Raw genomic sequence first — 17,310 nt, 5'->3', positions numbered from 1 at the left:
ACTGTTACCCGAAGAAGAAGAAGAAGAAGAAGAAGAAGAAGAAGAAGAAGAAGAAGAAGAAGAAGAAGAAGAAGAAAGAAGAAGAAGAAAGAAGAAAATTATCCGCTCCGATCCATATTTAATACGGGTAGAAAATAGGTTAACGTGTGGATAATATGGTGGGTAACCATATTATCCATAACTTTTTGAATATGATCACTTCTGGGAGAATTCCTAGTCTTCCAAGCTTGAGGAACTCCTAATTTGAGTCTTTACAAATGTATAAGTTAAACCTATTAGTTATCCATTAGTTATTCATTTTCTAAGTGGATATATGATTCTTATTCATATTTGACCCGTTTTAAAAAAGTTTATCATTCAATTCATTTTTTTGTGAATAATATGGATAGATAATCTTTTTTTTAATTCATTTTGCCACCTATCGGGCTCGTCACGAAAATAATTATACAGAGGGGCCACGAACCTAAAATGGTCGCCAAAAATACCTCTTTTCTTGTAGTGATAGTTAATGTGTATGTGGTAAAAGCTGTTGCCTTGAGTCAGTAAACTCACCCTTAATTTGTATATGTTTAAGATTCTAAAGCTCAAGTTGAGCTAGAACCTAGGTGAAGCCCATCCGTTAGTTGTTATATATTGACCTCAATAGTTGCTCAATTTACAACTATAATAGTGTATTGGGAAAACTGAGTTTATATTAAAGATAATGTGGCATGATACGTGGATTAGTTAAATGGTCAAAGCGCATCAATTGACTAAGAGGCACGGATGGAGACAGCCACGGGAAGAAGAATTTAAATAGGCACGAGACGACGTATAGATACGAGTCTCGTACCAATTTAAATTATTTACAGCCAACGGATTAGAAGGCATTGAAGACAAAGATCTGCCGCAGGTCATGAACTTTTAAGTTTTTTAGATGCATACTCGGGATATAATCAAATTAAAATGGATCCTGGTGATGAAGAAAAAACTTCTTTCATCACAGACAGGGGGACTTACTGTTATAAAGTAATGCCCTTTGGCCTCAAAAATGCTGGGGCAACCTATCAAAGGTTGGTCACCAAAATGTTCCAAGAACATTTAGGGAAAACAATGGAGGTATATATAGACGATATGCTCGTCAAAACCCAGCAATCTCATGATCATATTTCTCATCTATCTGTTACTTTTGAAATTTTGCGAAAATTTAATATGAAACTCAACCCAGAAAATGTGCATTTGGAGTTGCATCAGGTAAGTTTTTGGGTTTTCTTGTTTCTAATCGTGGTATTGAAGTGAATCCTTCTCAGATCAAAGCAATAGAAGAAATCCCGGATATCCTTACTAATAAAAAGGAAGTACAAAGATTAACGGGAAGAATTGCAGCTTTGGGGAGATTTATTTCCAAATCCTCATAAAGGTGTTTTAAGTTTTTCTCTGCACTTAAAAAGCAAGATCATTTTGAATGGAATGAAGATTGTCAACAAGCCCTTAGAAATTTGAAAGCTTATTTGTCAAAACCACCGTTGTTGGCAAAACCGAAGGTGGGGGAAAAACTTCTCATTTATCTGGCCGTATCTGAAGTCGCAGTAAGTGCTGTTTTAGTCCGCGAGGACCAAGGTAAACAATCTCCTATTTATTATGTAAGTAAGTCCTTATTGGAAGCTGAGACACGATACCCACAGCTAGAAAAATTAGCATTAGCTTTGATCATGGCATCTAGAAAGTTAAGACCTTATTTTCAATGTCATCCCATTGTTGTAGTTACTGCTTTTCCGCTTCGAAATATTTTGCATAAACACGAACTTTCAGGAAGATTAGCAAAATGGGCTATAGAACTAAGTGAGTATGAAGTTATTTATCAACCCAGGACCGCTATAAAGTCTCAAGTACTAGCTGATTTCGTGGCTGATTTTAGCCAGGGGATGCATTTAGAAGCAGAAAAAGAATTACTAGTTTTTAATGGTGCGAACCCGGGGACTTGGGTTTTATACACTGACGGTTCATCTAATGTAAAAGGGGCAGGCCTAGGAATAGTCCTCGTACCACCTGCGGGTGAGACCATTAGACAGGCTATAAAATGTCATTCTATAACTAACAATGAAGCAGAGTATGAGGCTGTAATTGCAGGTTTAGAATTGGCACGAGAACTCGGCATAACACAGATTATAATCAAGAGTGATTCTCAACTCGTGGTTAATCAGATGCTGGGGACTTATACAGCCAGAGAGTCACGAATGCAAGAATACCTCGCAAAGGTACGGGAGTTAATAAAGCAATTCCAAACTTGGAAAGTAGTGCAGATCCCAAGAGATGAGAATGTAGAGGCAGATGCTTTAGCAAACCTTGCATCCGCAGCAGACGTGGCAAACAATACAGATGCTTCAGTCATACATCTATTTCATTCCGTTCTTGAATCTGATAAAAACGAGGTAAATTTTAATCATCTAGCATGGGATTGGAGAAATGAAATTGTTGCCTTTTTACAGCACGGAACCGTGCCTAATGACAAAGGAAAGGCTCACGCGCTTCGCAAAAAAGCTGCACGATATTGTTTATATCAAGGAAATCTTTATCGAAAGATGTTCGGCGGACCACTAGCAAGGTGTCTCGGACCCTCTCAAACCGAATATGTCATGAGAGAAGTACATGAAGGACATTGTGGGAATCACGCAGGAGGACGGTCACTGGTAAGAACGTTAATTTGCACAGGATATTATTGGCCTAAGATGGAAGAAGAGGCAACCAGTTTCGTGTCTAAATGTGATAAATGTCAAAGGTACGGCAATAATATGCACAGACCAGCTGAGTTACTACATCCTGTTTTAGCCCCATGGCCCTTTATGAAATGGGGAATGGATATCGTAGGTCCACTTCCACAAGCAAAAGGTCAGGTAAAATATCTACTTGTACTTACCGATTATTTCACTAAATGGGTAGAAGCAGGGGCATTTAAACAGGTACGAGAAAAAGAAGTTAAAGACTTCATATGGCGAAATATAATATGCCACTTTGGAGTACCAAAGGAGATCGTGTGTGACAATGGACCACAATTCATTGGAGCTCAAGTCACAGAATTTCTTCAAAGTTGGCAGATCAAAACAATAACGTCTACGCCATATCATCGAGTAGGGAATGGACAAGCAGAATCAACTAACAAAGTTATTATCAATAACTTGAAAAAGAGGTTACAAGATTCAAAAGGTAATTGGCCTGAGGTGTTACCTGGAGTATTATGGGCTTATCGTACAACGACCAAAACAGGCACTGGAGAAACACCATTTTCAATGGTTTATGGTACGGAAGCCTTAATTCCAGTTGAAATAGGTGAGCCAAGCACACGATACGATCAGGCAACGGAGGAATCTAATAATGAAGAGATGCGGGTTAGCCTAGATTTACTTGAAGGAAGAAGAGAAGCTGCTTTGATAAGGATGGCAGCACAAAAGCAAGTAATAGAACGATATTACAATAGGAAAGCACGCCTCAGATTTTTCAAAATTGGGGACTTCGTGCTTAAAAAGGTGTTCCAATCTGCAAAAGCTGCTAACTCAGGAAAGCTAAGTCCAACATGGGAAGGACCATACAAAGTCCGTGGCATTGCGGGAAAAGGAGCATACCAGTTGGAAACAATGGATGGTAAAGTTTTACCCTCACATTGGAATGTTGTCCACTTAAAAAGATATTACTTTTGAGAAAGTACCTACGGTCAGGTATCATCATGTTAAAATTTCTCTCTTGGTTTATTAATATTTTACTAACGATTTTAGATGCTAGGCAAAATATCCTAACTCGTGCCAAATGATGAGTCACAACCTGCAAGGCAAAATGGAGTATTCTTAAATTCCTAGCCCAGGGTTACAATTAATCTGATGGAAATACACACGAGTTAGGCAGTCTTCATCTATAATCGCACCGTCGAGTCCCGTATATCTTTCTGTTTCAGGAAAAGGGCCAAAGTAAAAGAAATAAACAAGTGCTCGAGGCTTCATACTTCACCGCTCAAACACTTGGGGGACTACAATATTGTACACAGATACGTGTAGAAATGCAGATACGAATATCGAACGATAGAAGTCAAGTGTTGAGAAAACTTCAACATTCATGAGTGTAGACACCTGATTTTTGACCCTCCCCGAGAATTTTCACATTTTTAGCGTGAATATGTGAAATTGGGTCTAGTATAGCTATTTTAACTATTTTTACTTTATTTCGTTGCAAAAAGAAAAATTACAAAAAAATATATATATAAATTTTAGTTTATGTATCTCTCATAAACTTGAAAAATACAAAAATTACACTTTATTTTTGTACTTTATATAATTTCGAAAATTACAAAAAATATAATTCTATTAATGTTTTGTAGTCATTTTAATTTTGGAAAAATACAAAAATATTACTTTATATTTTGTCTTTATTAAAAAACGAAAATTACAAAAAAATAGTTTTATTAATATTTTGTAGCTATTTTAATCTTGAAAAAATATTAAAAAGATGTAGTTTTGTTAAATATTAGTCTTATTTTGGTAGCTATTTTGCTTACATAAGACTAGTTAAGCAACGTCGTGTTCTTATTCTCGGATCCGGGCAAAAGAATAATATTCGGGTTCAAACTACCTGGTTTTAGGCCTAATTTTCGGACCTAGCCCATAATAAACCGAGTCCATGACACATGAGGAACCCCACCACGCGTGGGGGACACAAGTCTCGAACCCCACCACGCGTGGGGCTCATTTCCCTGGGCAAAACCATACAAATGCACGGGGAAAGACTTGGAAAAGGTGGACAGACTTTTGAATTTTTGGGGGTACTGTGCATCGTCTTCTTTCTCTTTGAAAAAAGAAATAAAAGAAAACCCTAGCAAACAGGCTCGTCGACCACTGCTCGTCGACCACTACCCAACCCAACTCCTCCATCGTCAACCACCGGAAAAACCAGACCCTTCGCCCCAACGACGCCGGAACCACCACCAAGCAGGCCCATCATTGTTTTCCGTCGTAACCAAAACCCGTCGACCACCCCTTTCCGTTGTATTTTAGAGGGCAGCAACTCCTCCAAGCCGCTACTGCTTCAGCTCCGTGGTCAGACCAGTCTCCATCTCCCTCCGTCACCTTCCCACCGTGAAACCACCATTGTTACTCGCTTCAGCCTCCTCCATCACCACCGCCAACAAACCACCCAAAACCCTACGAGTCCCTACTCCCTCTCGTCCAAACAACACCACTAAACACTACCCCCGTTAACCATCGTCAACCGCCCAAACGACCCCTCATGTTGCAGGTTCACGTACCAAGTGCTGCGCCGGAAAAATACAGTAGCAACCAAACAGTCCCTGGTTGTTGACAGCTGTGGGTCCGAGCTTTCTATTTCCATCGAGGTTGTCTTTGGTTCGTCGAGGTCCGGTACGTCGAGGTTGTTGTCCGAGGTTTCGTAGCAGGTCCAACGCAGCGGACGATAATATCAAGTAGGTCATCTCTGTCCGTGTCCTTCATATTTGCTGTTTAGTAATATGTACATGTGTTTGTCGAAATACGGTCCTAGTTCATGCGGATAGTATGCGAGCGAGACATATACGTATGATGTGTGTGAATTGCTATTTCCTGTTAATTAAATACGTATGATATTGAAATGTGGCCGTGAATGTCTTTTCCTTTGTTTCGTTACTTCAAGTGGTTGTTCGGCATTATTTTTCTTCATGTTTAGATTATTGATGTTTGCCACAATAGGTGTTCGTACACATTCTGTAAGGTGTTAATTATTTTAGTTTGTCTTAATAATCGTTTATATATGTAGTAGTAATGTTGAAATTATAGTAGCAATTTTAATTCCGCGGAAAAATACTCGCTTCATCAAATAAGTTCAATTTACAACCCATTACCTCACAAAGTATTCAAAATGTAGTTATTTTAGCCTTATCCTTTTTCTTTTAAAAAAATAAATGAATAAAAATGAGACGAGCTTCGCCAAATAAAAATGTACAGATTGCGGAGCCCTCACAAAATATATGCATTAAATACTTAGATTCCGGGACGGACCGTTTAGCAAATTTCACGGCCCCACCCAAAATAATAATGCGCTAGTTGCTTTAGGCGCGCCTTTAATAATGTTATCTCCCTAAACTCGGGTGCACATTTATGTGACCCAAATCCAAATCTCAACGAAATCGAAATGTGTCTCTAATCACGGGTACATTGACTGTGACGTGGTCTGAGATGCATTTCCATGACGTTGCAAATTCATTTTAAAATAATAAATGGGACGAGCCTCGACAAACAAAAAATGCAAATTGCGGGGCCCTCAGTAAATACTTGTTTTAAATTTACTTAGAATTCAGGAGGGCCGCTTAGCGAATTTCGTGGCCTTCCCAAAATAACAACACGATAGTCTCTTTAGGCGCGTGTTTAATAATCTACTTTCTTAAAACTTGGGTGTGCATTTCATGCGACCTAGATCCAAATCCCAAAACATCAAATAAAATATGTTCCGGATTGTGGGTGCATTTCATGTGACGCAGTCCAAAGACATGTTTTAAGCGATGTTCACATTTTTTGAAATAATAATAATAAAGCGGTAAAAAGTTAAAATTGGCACATAAGTTCATATTCGTATAAAATCAGATAATCAAGCCAAATATAACAGTTGAGCGACCGTGCTAGAACCACGGAACTCGGGAATGCCTAACACCTTCTCCCGGGTTAACAGAATTCCTTATCCGGATTTCTGGTACGCAGACTGTAATATGGAGTCATTCTTTTCCTCGATTCGGGATTAAAATTGGTGACTTGGGACACCCTAAATCTCCCAAGTGGCGACTCTGAAACAAATAAACCAATCCCGTTTCGATTGTCCTTTAATTGGAAAAAACTCCCTTGCACCCCCTCGGGTGCGGAAAAAAGAGGTGTGACAGCTCTGGCGACTCTGCTGGGGATAGAACCCAGAACCACTGGTTCAGGGTTAGAATTTGAGCTTAGACAAATTGTTATATTCGATTTTATCTGATTTTTACATGTTGAGCCTAATGTGCTAAATACTGTTTTTACCGCTTTGATATTACTTGAACTGTACATATAAACTGTGCTGAAACCTTTCTCTCCTTACCTCCGGGGAGAAGCTCGCTGGACGAGACTCCCTATTCTGTTAGTGTCAATACCTGAAATAAGAAAGAGGTCGGACAAGTTACAAAGCCGGACGATCTCGCGGGTCCCCGGTACGTAGCCCCCTCCTCGGCTCGAGTTGTCCGCTCGGGTACACAGTCTAGAACGTATACCCAGGTTATAAACCCAGTATGACAAAACCGCTGCTGGAAATTAAACCCAGAACCGCTGGTTCAGGGCTCAAGGATTCGAGCTTAGAATAATTGTTATATTTGGCTTTATTATCTGATATATATTACATGTTTTGACATAACATACTAAATGTTGTCTTTTACCGCTTTGATATTATCTGAACTGTATATAAATTGTGCCGAAACCTTTCTCTTCTTACCTCCGGGGATGTGCTTACTGGTTGAGACTCCCTATTCTGTTAGTGTCATACCCTGAATAAAAGAGGCTCGGAAAGTTTCTAAGCCGGCTGGCCTTTTGGTTCCCGGAAAGGAGCTCCTTCCTCAGCTCGAGTTGTCCGCTCGGGTACACTGTCTAGAACACCGACCCAGGTTTTTGAACCTAGTATAACAAAGCCACATGCCGGATCCCTAGTAGGAACGTTTATTTGCATCATGTGCATTTGACTTAGGGGACTCAACATAGGGGTTGGGTCCGTCTAGGACAAGCAACCTGAAAATAATAGACCATCTTTCGGCATCCTATGTGCTACATGTTGTATTTAGTCAAGGGCGAATGGGTCATTTGGTCATTTCCAGCATGATGTTATTTTAATCAAAGCATGGGGAACATTTGTGGAATCCAAGAAGCCTTGGAATTCCCTATGTCCCCCACGCTTGCTTTTTGGGAAAGCACATGGGGAACATTTGTGGAATCCAAGAAGCCTTGGAATTCCCCTATGTCCCCCACGCTTCATTTTTGAAAAGCACATGGGGAACATTTTGCGGAATCCAAGAAGTCTTGAAATTCCCTATGTCCCCCATGCCACATTTTTGAAAATATAATAAATATAAAAATAAAATATATATCTATATATATAGAAAGAAACATTGGAAATTCAAAAAAAAGATTGTGTATGTTTTCATCATCCACAAATTAGAAAATAGTGGAAAAGAGGAGAAAATGACAGTGTAGAGATATAACTACTTATTGTTAGAAAAAAAAAATGTCCAAGTAGTGTCGAAACTCTGCCGAAATTTTGAGAAAATAAAATAAAAAAAATATGTCTTATTAGTTTGTTTTATTAAAGCAAAGGAAAAGTAGAAAAAATCATCATTGTTTTGTCTTGTTTTTTCTTTTTAAAAAAAATATATAGAAAAGAAAATAGTTTGTTTTGCCATTAAATGAAAATGAAAAAGAGTCTGGTTTTTAAAATATTTTATTTTATTTTGTTTGTCTGTGAAAATGCCAAAAATAAAAACAAAAAGAGTCGGGCGTTGAATGTGATTTTATTATTTGTTCCAAAATAAATATAAATATGATATAAAAAAAATTCAAAAGAAAATTCAAAATTCAAAAAAATATTTTTTTAAAAAAATAAAATAAAAAAAAATCCGAAAATATTTTGATTCTTCTTTAAAAATTCAAAATTCAAAAAATATTTTTTTTAAGCATTTCTTTTATTAAAGGTAAAAATTCCAAAAAAAACATTTTCTTTTTTCTTTAGAATAAGAAAACAACCAAAAAAAAAAGGAATGTTTTATGTTAGTTAGTTTGTTTGTTATGAATGAAAAATGATAGTTTGTTTGTTTGCTATATATATAAAAAAAAAAGAATAGAAAATGGAAAAGGGTCTTCTCAAAAATAGTTTATTTGCCCGAACTACGTGGGTTTGATTCTCACCGGATGTGAGATACATAGGCAACCCTCATCGGGTCCAACCCCACCTTTTGCTAAAAAGCCAAAAAAAACAAATAAATAATAATAAACAAAAAAATATATGACAAATTTTAGTTTCGTCATAAAGAAGTCGGGTGACGCTGTTTTATCAAGACATAGCCGAATGTTCCCGAAAGGGGCGCCGGAAGGCTGACTTTGCATAAACAGCCACCTTTGGGTCATTTTTTAAGACTTGGTCCAATTGACCCACACAGCCTTAAAAATCTTCGTCCCCGAGACGTTAAAAGGCCGTGTTTGCAATATTGACTTTTCTAAATTAAAAAAAACGATAAAAAGAGTCATAAATTAGCCAGGTGATTCTGCTTTGTCATAAATAGCCGAATGTTCCCGAAAGGGACGCCGGAAGGCTGACTATGCATAAACAGCCACCTTTGGGTCATGTTTAGGATTGTTGGTTTAGTTGACCCACACAGCCTTATAAATCTTCGTCCCCGAGGCGCTGAAGGGCCGTGTTTACAACACCAAATATTTTATTGTAAGTTGAAAAAAAAAACAAAGAGTCAGCGGTCAGGTGAATATCGTCTTTTGTCATAATAAGCCGAGCCAGCTTCGGCTGCGTCTTAAACCGTTCTTGCCGAAATAGCCTTAGAGTATCTTTTAGTTGTCGAAAGGCTGTTTTCGTAAAAAAACGGACAAGTTTGTAAAGTGTCATAAAATAATCCTCCCCGGCCTCAAAATTTATATGAAATTTGGAAGGGGCCGCATTTGCAAAAATAACCGTTTGGTTGCATTTGGCAAACGGGGAAAGGAACTGGCCGTTTGTTTTGAGTTTGATTTTCGAGGACGTTTGTTGCCTCTTGTCAAAAGTCTGTTAGTATGGTTAGTTTTTAAACTTTTGGAATCAAGTTTGTTTTAATTTGAAAGTTGGAAATTCCAAAAAAAAATAATAAAAATAAAAAAAATGTGTGTTTATTATTGTTTATCTTTTATTGGTCCGAACTACGCAAGGTCTGATTCATGCGGGGTCATGATACGTAGGCAATCTCCATAAGATTCGACCACAACAAAAAAAAAGCAAAAAAGAGAATGAAAAAGAAAAAGGAAAAAAGAGAATGAAAAAAAAAGAATGAAAAAGAAAAATAAAAGAGAAATGAAAAAAAAGGAAAAATTGATTGAAAAAAAAAAGAAAAAATCGAAAAAAAAAAAAGAAAAAAGGGGAAAATGTTGTTAATAATGAGGACTGACTGAGTCCACTCCAAACTGTTGTTTTTACAAAGAAAGTTAAGGTGGTTGGTTTGTGGTAAGCCGGACAATGACACCCGGAATCCTTTACTTGCGTCTCATGATACACACTCTGCGAGGATCAGGCCTGATAACAGAAGCACTCAAATCCTATTGGGAACTTGTTGACGGAGGTTGATGATATTGAAGTTGGCAATGGTCTTGCAATACTGATGCAAAGCTCAGCGGCTAAGACGCCAGTTTCGCTAAAGTGGGAGGACGCTCCGTTCCTTGGTTAGCAAAAGAGAAGCTGGTGGTGGCTTATTTTGTTGTCATTCCTGTTGTCCGGATTATTCTTAGAAGTTATAATCCGAATATTATTTTGTGTCAATATCTTTCCGCTTATCTTTCCATTTTGTCATAGCAGGTTGTGTAAATTTTGTCCAGGTTGTCTAGGATTTTATTCCGGTTTGTTTTTTTACCATTTCGCCGGTAGTCTAATACAAAGCCGGTCTTTTGTTATTTCCAGTCGTCTTTTTGTTTAGTTCTTTTACCATTTTGTTTAATGCCGATTCTAGTGACATGACATGCACACACAGTTTGGGCCTAATCTTAACAGTTAATCGTAAAACCCCAAGAAGGTGATCAAAGCATTTACAGAAAAAAGGACGGTTTGAGATTATTCGGAGCTCGAGTCATGTGGAACTAGGGCAAGTTAAACACAAAGAAAACCGTTAAAAGTAAAGATTCACCAAATTGGCATGAGGGTCGTTCAAGATAATGAAGTGAGAGTGTCGCCCAACGGCTTTAGAAATTGACAAATGGAAAAAGCAAATATGAATATGATTGTCAAGACCAACACCATCGAAGAGACTATAAACCTATGGTCAATTGTGTTGTTTGCACTTGGCATGTTTTGAAGACTGGAATGACGAAGGCATTTTGTTCTGCTACCTAAACACTTTATCCTTCGTTAACCCCTTTTGAGCCTTATTGTTTTCTTTCGTACCCCTCGTACGGAATCAGTAAAAACGACTAGAAAACGCAAGCATATGGCATGGAAAAAACAACAACAACAAAACGAAAAAAGAGAAAATGAAGGAGGAAAAAAAAGAAAAGAAAAATGATAACAAAAAAAAACAACAAAAGAAAGTCGGAATGAAAAGAGGAATTGGGAACTACGTTTGACGTGATTCCTCAAAGAGGATACGTAGGCGCTTCACGGCTCGGTCATAGTTTTGAAAAATGAAAAAAAAATCAATTAAAATATCCCCAAGCAAGAAACTGGGGCAAAAGTTGCGTTTGTTGTAAATAAATCTAATTCCGAAAGGTTGTAACTAATAACCCAAAAATTAATGTATTTTTGAGCCTTTTATACCCTTTCTTTCTAGCCTATCCAAAACCCACATTACGGTCCAAAGAAAGACCTTCTGATCAGTCTTCAAAAGATGCCAAGTCAGACAAATGAAGAGTCTTACCGGCGAACATAACACTCTGTTCCACAGAGATATAAAACGAGAGAGTCTTATTGGTGAAAACCTTCACAGGCACCATAAGGCGATGAAAGCTGAGAGAAGAACCAAAAATGAGAGAGACTTGATAGTGAAAACCCTTCGGGCACTACAAGTCGAATAAGATTGAGAATCAGAGGGGGAATCGCCAATTGAAGATCTTAAAAGATGATTGACGGCAGAGGATAGGCCACATACGCATGTCGTGGCCATTAGAGTCGGTATCTGCGTTTGATAGATTTTTATTTATAGTTTCTTTTGCAAAAGAGTCATCGTTTCCTTTGTCTTTTATTTTGTTTCTTTTATCTTTCTCCTTTCATAGAAAAATTCCCCAATAGAGTCTGTCGGGCCAGAACAAGTATGAAATGACTTCAAATATGCCATCAGCTTTTCAAGATGAGATCTGACTAGTACATCCAAATGGTATAGTCAGCAAGGAACAAGCGCGAGGCCAGTGTCAATAAAGATATCCCCAGCAAAAGGGAATTGACAAAAGGATTGACGAGCGTCAAGAGGGATATCCTTGCCAAAACCAAGGTTATAAACATCAAAGACAAGGCCCGTGAACAAAGCAAGGAGCGCAGTGAGCATGATTTGGCGAAATCCATACTAGACTAAAAGGTCGGGGAAATGCCAGTTTCCAAGCTATGCCACAAAAGAAGAGGGATATCCCCAGCAGGAAGGGATTATCCCCAACACATAATATCATCCCCAACAAGTTGTTGAACGCAGAGCAATGAAGGAGAAAGGGAAAGCCATCCCAGTAGGAGTATCGCAACCAACCACCATGTTTTAAACTAACAAATTTTGTTTGATTTGAAGCAGGTAACGGAAATGGCATTGATGCCAGAACTGCATGCCACAAGGGATATTATCAAACTGGGGCAGAAAATTTTCCTTCCATTTAGAAAATTTTCTGGAAGTCAGGTACCCCCAGATGATAACATTTTACCCCCAACAGGTAAGTAAATAATTCCCCAACAGCGTTATCCCTAGCAGTTGCGAGGAGTCCAACACAAGGTTGGAAAGTCGGTATCCTCAGCAGTCCCTTTCGGGGAAAGGCAAAACGACTCTCAAGGGAGGTAGTCTTCGAAGAAAGAAACAAGAAAAAAAAAAGAACAAAAAAAAAGAATAATAATAAAAAAAAAAAGAAAAATAAAAAGATAATAATGAAAAAGAGAAAAAAGGGGGAAAGTCATCCCCATCAAAATAATCCCCAACAGTTTCGAGGGAAGACAACACATGTAAGTAAATAATTCAAAAAAAAAAAAAGGAAATGGTTCACGCATAGGAGACGCACTTCCTAAATGAATATGTCGTTAATAGGAGACGTACTTCCTAATTTGAAATCATTAAAGTTTTTACCCATAGGAGATGTATTTCCTCCTAAATTTGTTTCACTTTTACCCATAGGAGACGCATTTCCTCCTAAGTTTATGTTTTACCCATAGGAGACGCATTTCCTCCTAAGTCTAGTTTTACCCATAGGAGATGCATTTCCTCCTAAGTTTGTTTTAGATTCACCCATAGGAGATGCATTTCCTCCTAAGTTTAGTTTTTACCCATAGGAGACGCATTTCCTCCTAAGTTTATGTTTTACCCATAGGAGACGCATTTCCTCCTAAGTTAAGTTTTACCCATAGGGGATGCATTTCCTCCGAAGTTGTTCACAATAAAAAAAAACAAGACCTAGTCTGATGAACCTTCTCCTAGGATCAAAATCTTAGTCTGACGAATTTTTCTCCTAAGATAGAGACCTAGTCTGATGAACCTTCTCCTAGGATCAAAATCTTAGTCTGATGAATCTTTCTCCTAAGATACCAAAAAAAAACCTAGTCTGATGAACCTTCTCCTAGGATCAAAATCTTAGTCTGACGAATTTTTCTCCTAAGATAGAGACCTAGTCTGATGAACCTTCTCCTAGGATCAAAATCTTAGTCTGACGAATTTTTCTCCTAAGATAGAGACCTAGTCTGACGAACCTTCTCCTAGGATCAAAATCTTAGTCCGATGAATTTTTCTCCTAAGATAGAGACCTAGTCTGACGAATCTTCTCCTAGGATCCAAATCTTAGTCTGATGAATCTTTCTCCTAAGATACCAAAAAACAAGACCTAGTCTGACGAACCTTCTCCTAGGATCAAAATCTTAGTCTGACGAATTTTTCTCCTAAGATAGAAATCTTAGTCTGACGAATTTTTCTCCTAAGATAGAGACCTAGTCTGATGAACCTTCTCCTAGGATCAAAATCTTAGTCTGATGAATCTTTCTCCTAAGATACCAAAAAACAAGACCTAGTCTGATGAACCTTCTCCTAGGATCAAAATCTTAGTCTGACGAATTTTTCTCCTAAGATAGAGACCTAGTCTGACGAACCTTCTCCTAGGATCAAAATCTTAGTCCGATGAATTTTTCTCCTAAGATAGAGACCTAGTCTGACGAATCTTCTCCTAGGATCCAAATCTTAGTCTGATGAATCTTTCTCCTAAGATACCAAAAAACAAGACCTAGTCTGATGAACCTTCTCCTAGGATCAAAATCTTAGTCTGACGAATTTTTCTCCTAAGATAGAGACCTAGTCTGACGAACCTTCTCCTAGGATCAAAATCTTAGTCTGATGAATCTTTCTCCTAAGATACCAAAAAAACAAGACCTAGTCTGATGAACCTTCTCCTAGGATCAAAATCTTAGTCTGACGAATTTTTCTCCTAAGATAGAGACCTAGTCTGACGAACCTTCTCCTAGGATCAAAATCTTAGTCTGATGAATCTTTCTCCTAAGATACCAAAAAACAAAAAATGACCTAGTCTGATGAACAAACGTTTGAAAAAAAAGAGTCATTTTCCTAAACCCAGGCGTCCACCTGTATAACGAGAGGAATACATTTCAGTCTTTGCATTTCATGTTCCAGGCGCCCACCTGTATAACGAGAGGAATACATTTCAGTCTTTACATTTCAAGCATTGAAGTTAGGCGCCCACCTGTATAACAAGGGAATACATTTCAGGTTATATTTTAGGAGACTCACTTCCTAAATTGAGATTTTACCCGTAGGAGATGCACATCCTAGTCTAGTCTTTAGTTCACTCTCAGCACTGCATCAGCAGTATCAGTGGGTTACAATTTTGCTAACGACTCACAAACCTCCCTAGTGCAAACTGGGTTAGGAAATTTCATTTGTGTTGTTTGTTTTGGTTGTCAGGAGCCTGCCTGTAGAGCGGAGGTTGTTATATGTCAAAGATTGAAGAAGTTAGGGGTCCGCCTGTAGAACAGAGGAACATCGTTCAAGGTCAAGCCGTAACCCATTGGATGCAGAAGGCTACAACAAAATCCCCAGCATTCAATCCAAGTTAGAAACAACAAGAAGCTCGCCTCAAAAATGCGAGTCAACAGTCTGAGATAGTCAACGAAAGCTAGTCACAAAAACAAAAAGAAAAAAAAAGAAGAAAAAAAAAGAAAAAGAAAAAGAAAAAATGAATGAATCCGAAGCACGGATGTGGAGAACAGATGTGATCTGCTCAATAACTAGCGCCTACAACTAGCAAGTATCAAGGTTCAAATCCAAAGTCTGTATGAAGCACCATTCAAGACTCAAGATTAAGTTTTAGAAGACTTAGAGATAGGAATCTTTGTAACTAGTAGCTGATAGGCTTAGTTAGTCTTTTTCAGTTTTCATTTTTGTTGTAATGACAGGACCGCGGACCGGAACCTCAACGGAACGGAACCTCGATCGGCTCTTCACCTCGGTACACTTTACCATCTCTCTCATTCCCGAACTACACGTGGCCTGATTCCTGTATAACCAAGGATATGTAGGCAGCTCAGATACCAGGGCTCGATCACATTCCCTTCCTTTCCTTAGTGTAGTCCGTCCAAGTAATGGTCGGGTCAAAAACATGTCTAGTCGTTCTTTGTCGGAAAACTCTTCGTGTTTCCAGTCAAAGAGGGGCAGCTGTAGACACCTGATTTTTGACCCTCCCCGAGAATTTTCACATTTTTAGCGTGAATATGTGAAATTGGGTCTAGTATAGCTATTTTAACTATTTTTACTTTATTTCGTTGCAAAAAGAAAAATTACAAAAAAAAATATATATAAATTTTAGTTTATGTATCTCTCATAAACTTGAAAAATACAAAAATTACACTTTATTTTTGTACTTTATATAATTTCGAAAATTACAAAAAATATAATTCTATTAATGTTTTGTAGTCATTTTAATTTTGGAAAAATACAAAAATATTACTTTATATTTTGTCTTTATTAAAAAACGAAAATTACAAAAAAATAGTTTTATTAATATTTTGTAGCTATTTTAATCTTGAAAAAATATTAAAAAGATGTAGTTTTGTTAAATATTAGTCTTATTTTGGTAGCTATTTTGCTTACATAAGACTAGTTAAGCAACGTCGTGTTCTTATTCTCGGATCCGGGCAAAAGAATAATATTCGGGTTCAAACTACCCGGTTTTAGGCCTAATTTTCGGACCTAACCCATAATAAACCCAGTCCATGACACATGGGGAACCCCACCACGCGTGGGGCTCATTTCCCTGGGCAAAACCATACAAATGCACGGGGAAAGACTTGGAAAAGGTGGACAGACTTTTGAATTTTTGGGGGTACTGTGCATCGTCTTCTTTCTTTTTGAAAGAAGAAACAAAAGAAAACCCTAGCAAACAGGCTCGTCACCCACTGCTCGTCGACCACTACCCAACCCAACTCCTCCATCGTCAACCACCGGAAAAACCAGACCCTTCGCCCCAACGACGCCGGAACCACCACCAAGCAGGCCCGTCACTGTTTTCCGTCGTAACCAAAACCCGTCGACCACCTTTTTCCGTTGCACTTTAGAGGGCAGCAACTCCTCCAAGCCGCTACTGCTTCAGCTCCGTGGTCAGACCAGTCTCCATCTCCCTCCGTCACCTTCCCACCGTGAAACCACCATTGTTACTCGCTTCAGCCTCCTCCATCACCACCGCCAACAAACCACCCAAAACCCTACGAGTCCCTACTCCCTCTCGTCCAAACAACACCACTAAACACCACCCCCGTTAACCATCGTCAACCGCCCAAACGACCCCTCATGCTGCAGCTTCACGTACCAAGTGTTGCGCTAGAAAAATACAGTAGCAACCAAACAGTCCCTGGTTGTTGACAGCTATGGGTTCGAGCTCTCTATTTCCATCGAGGTCGTCTTTGGTTCGTCGAGGTCCGGTACGTCGAGGTTGTTGTCCGAGGTTTCATAGCAGGTCCAACGCAGCGGACGATAATATCAAGTAGGTCATCTCTGTCTGTGTCCTTCATATTTGTTGTTTAGTAATATGTACATGTGTTTGTCGAAATACGGTCCTAGTTCATGCGGATAGTATGCGAGCGAGACATATACGTATGATGTGTGTGAATTGCTATTTCCTGTTAATTAAATCCGTTTGATATTGAAATGTGGCCGTGAATGTCTTTTCCTTTGTTTCGTTACTTCAAGTGGTTGTTCGGCATTTTTTTTCTTCTTGTTTAGATTATTGATGTTTGTCACAATAGGTGTTCGTACACATTCTATAAGGTGTTAATTATTTTAGTTTGTCTTAATAATCGTTTATATATGTAGTAGTAATGTTGAAATTATAGTAGCAATTTTAATTCCGCGGAAAAATACTCGCT

The sequence above is a fragment of the Nicotiana sylvestris genome, chromosome 6 (genome assembly GCF_000393655.2).
Source record: "Nicotiana sylvestris chromosome 6, ASM39365v2, whole genome shotgun sequence".
Taxonomy (NCBI): domain Eukaryota; kingdom Viridiplantae; phylum Streptophyta; class Magnoliopsida; order Solanales; family Solanaceae; genus Nicotiana; species Nicotiana sylvestris.
This window is presented reverse-complemented; position numbering follows the sequence as displayed.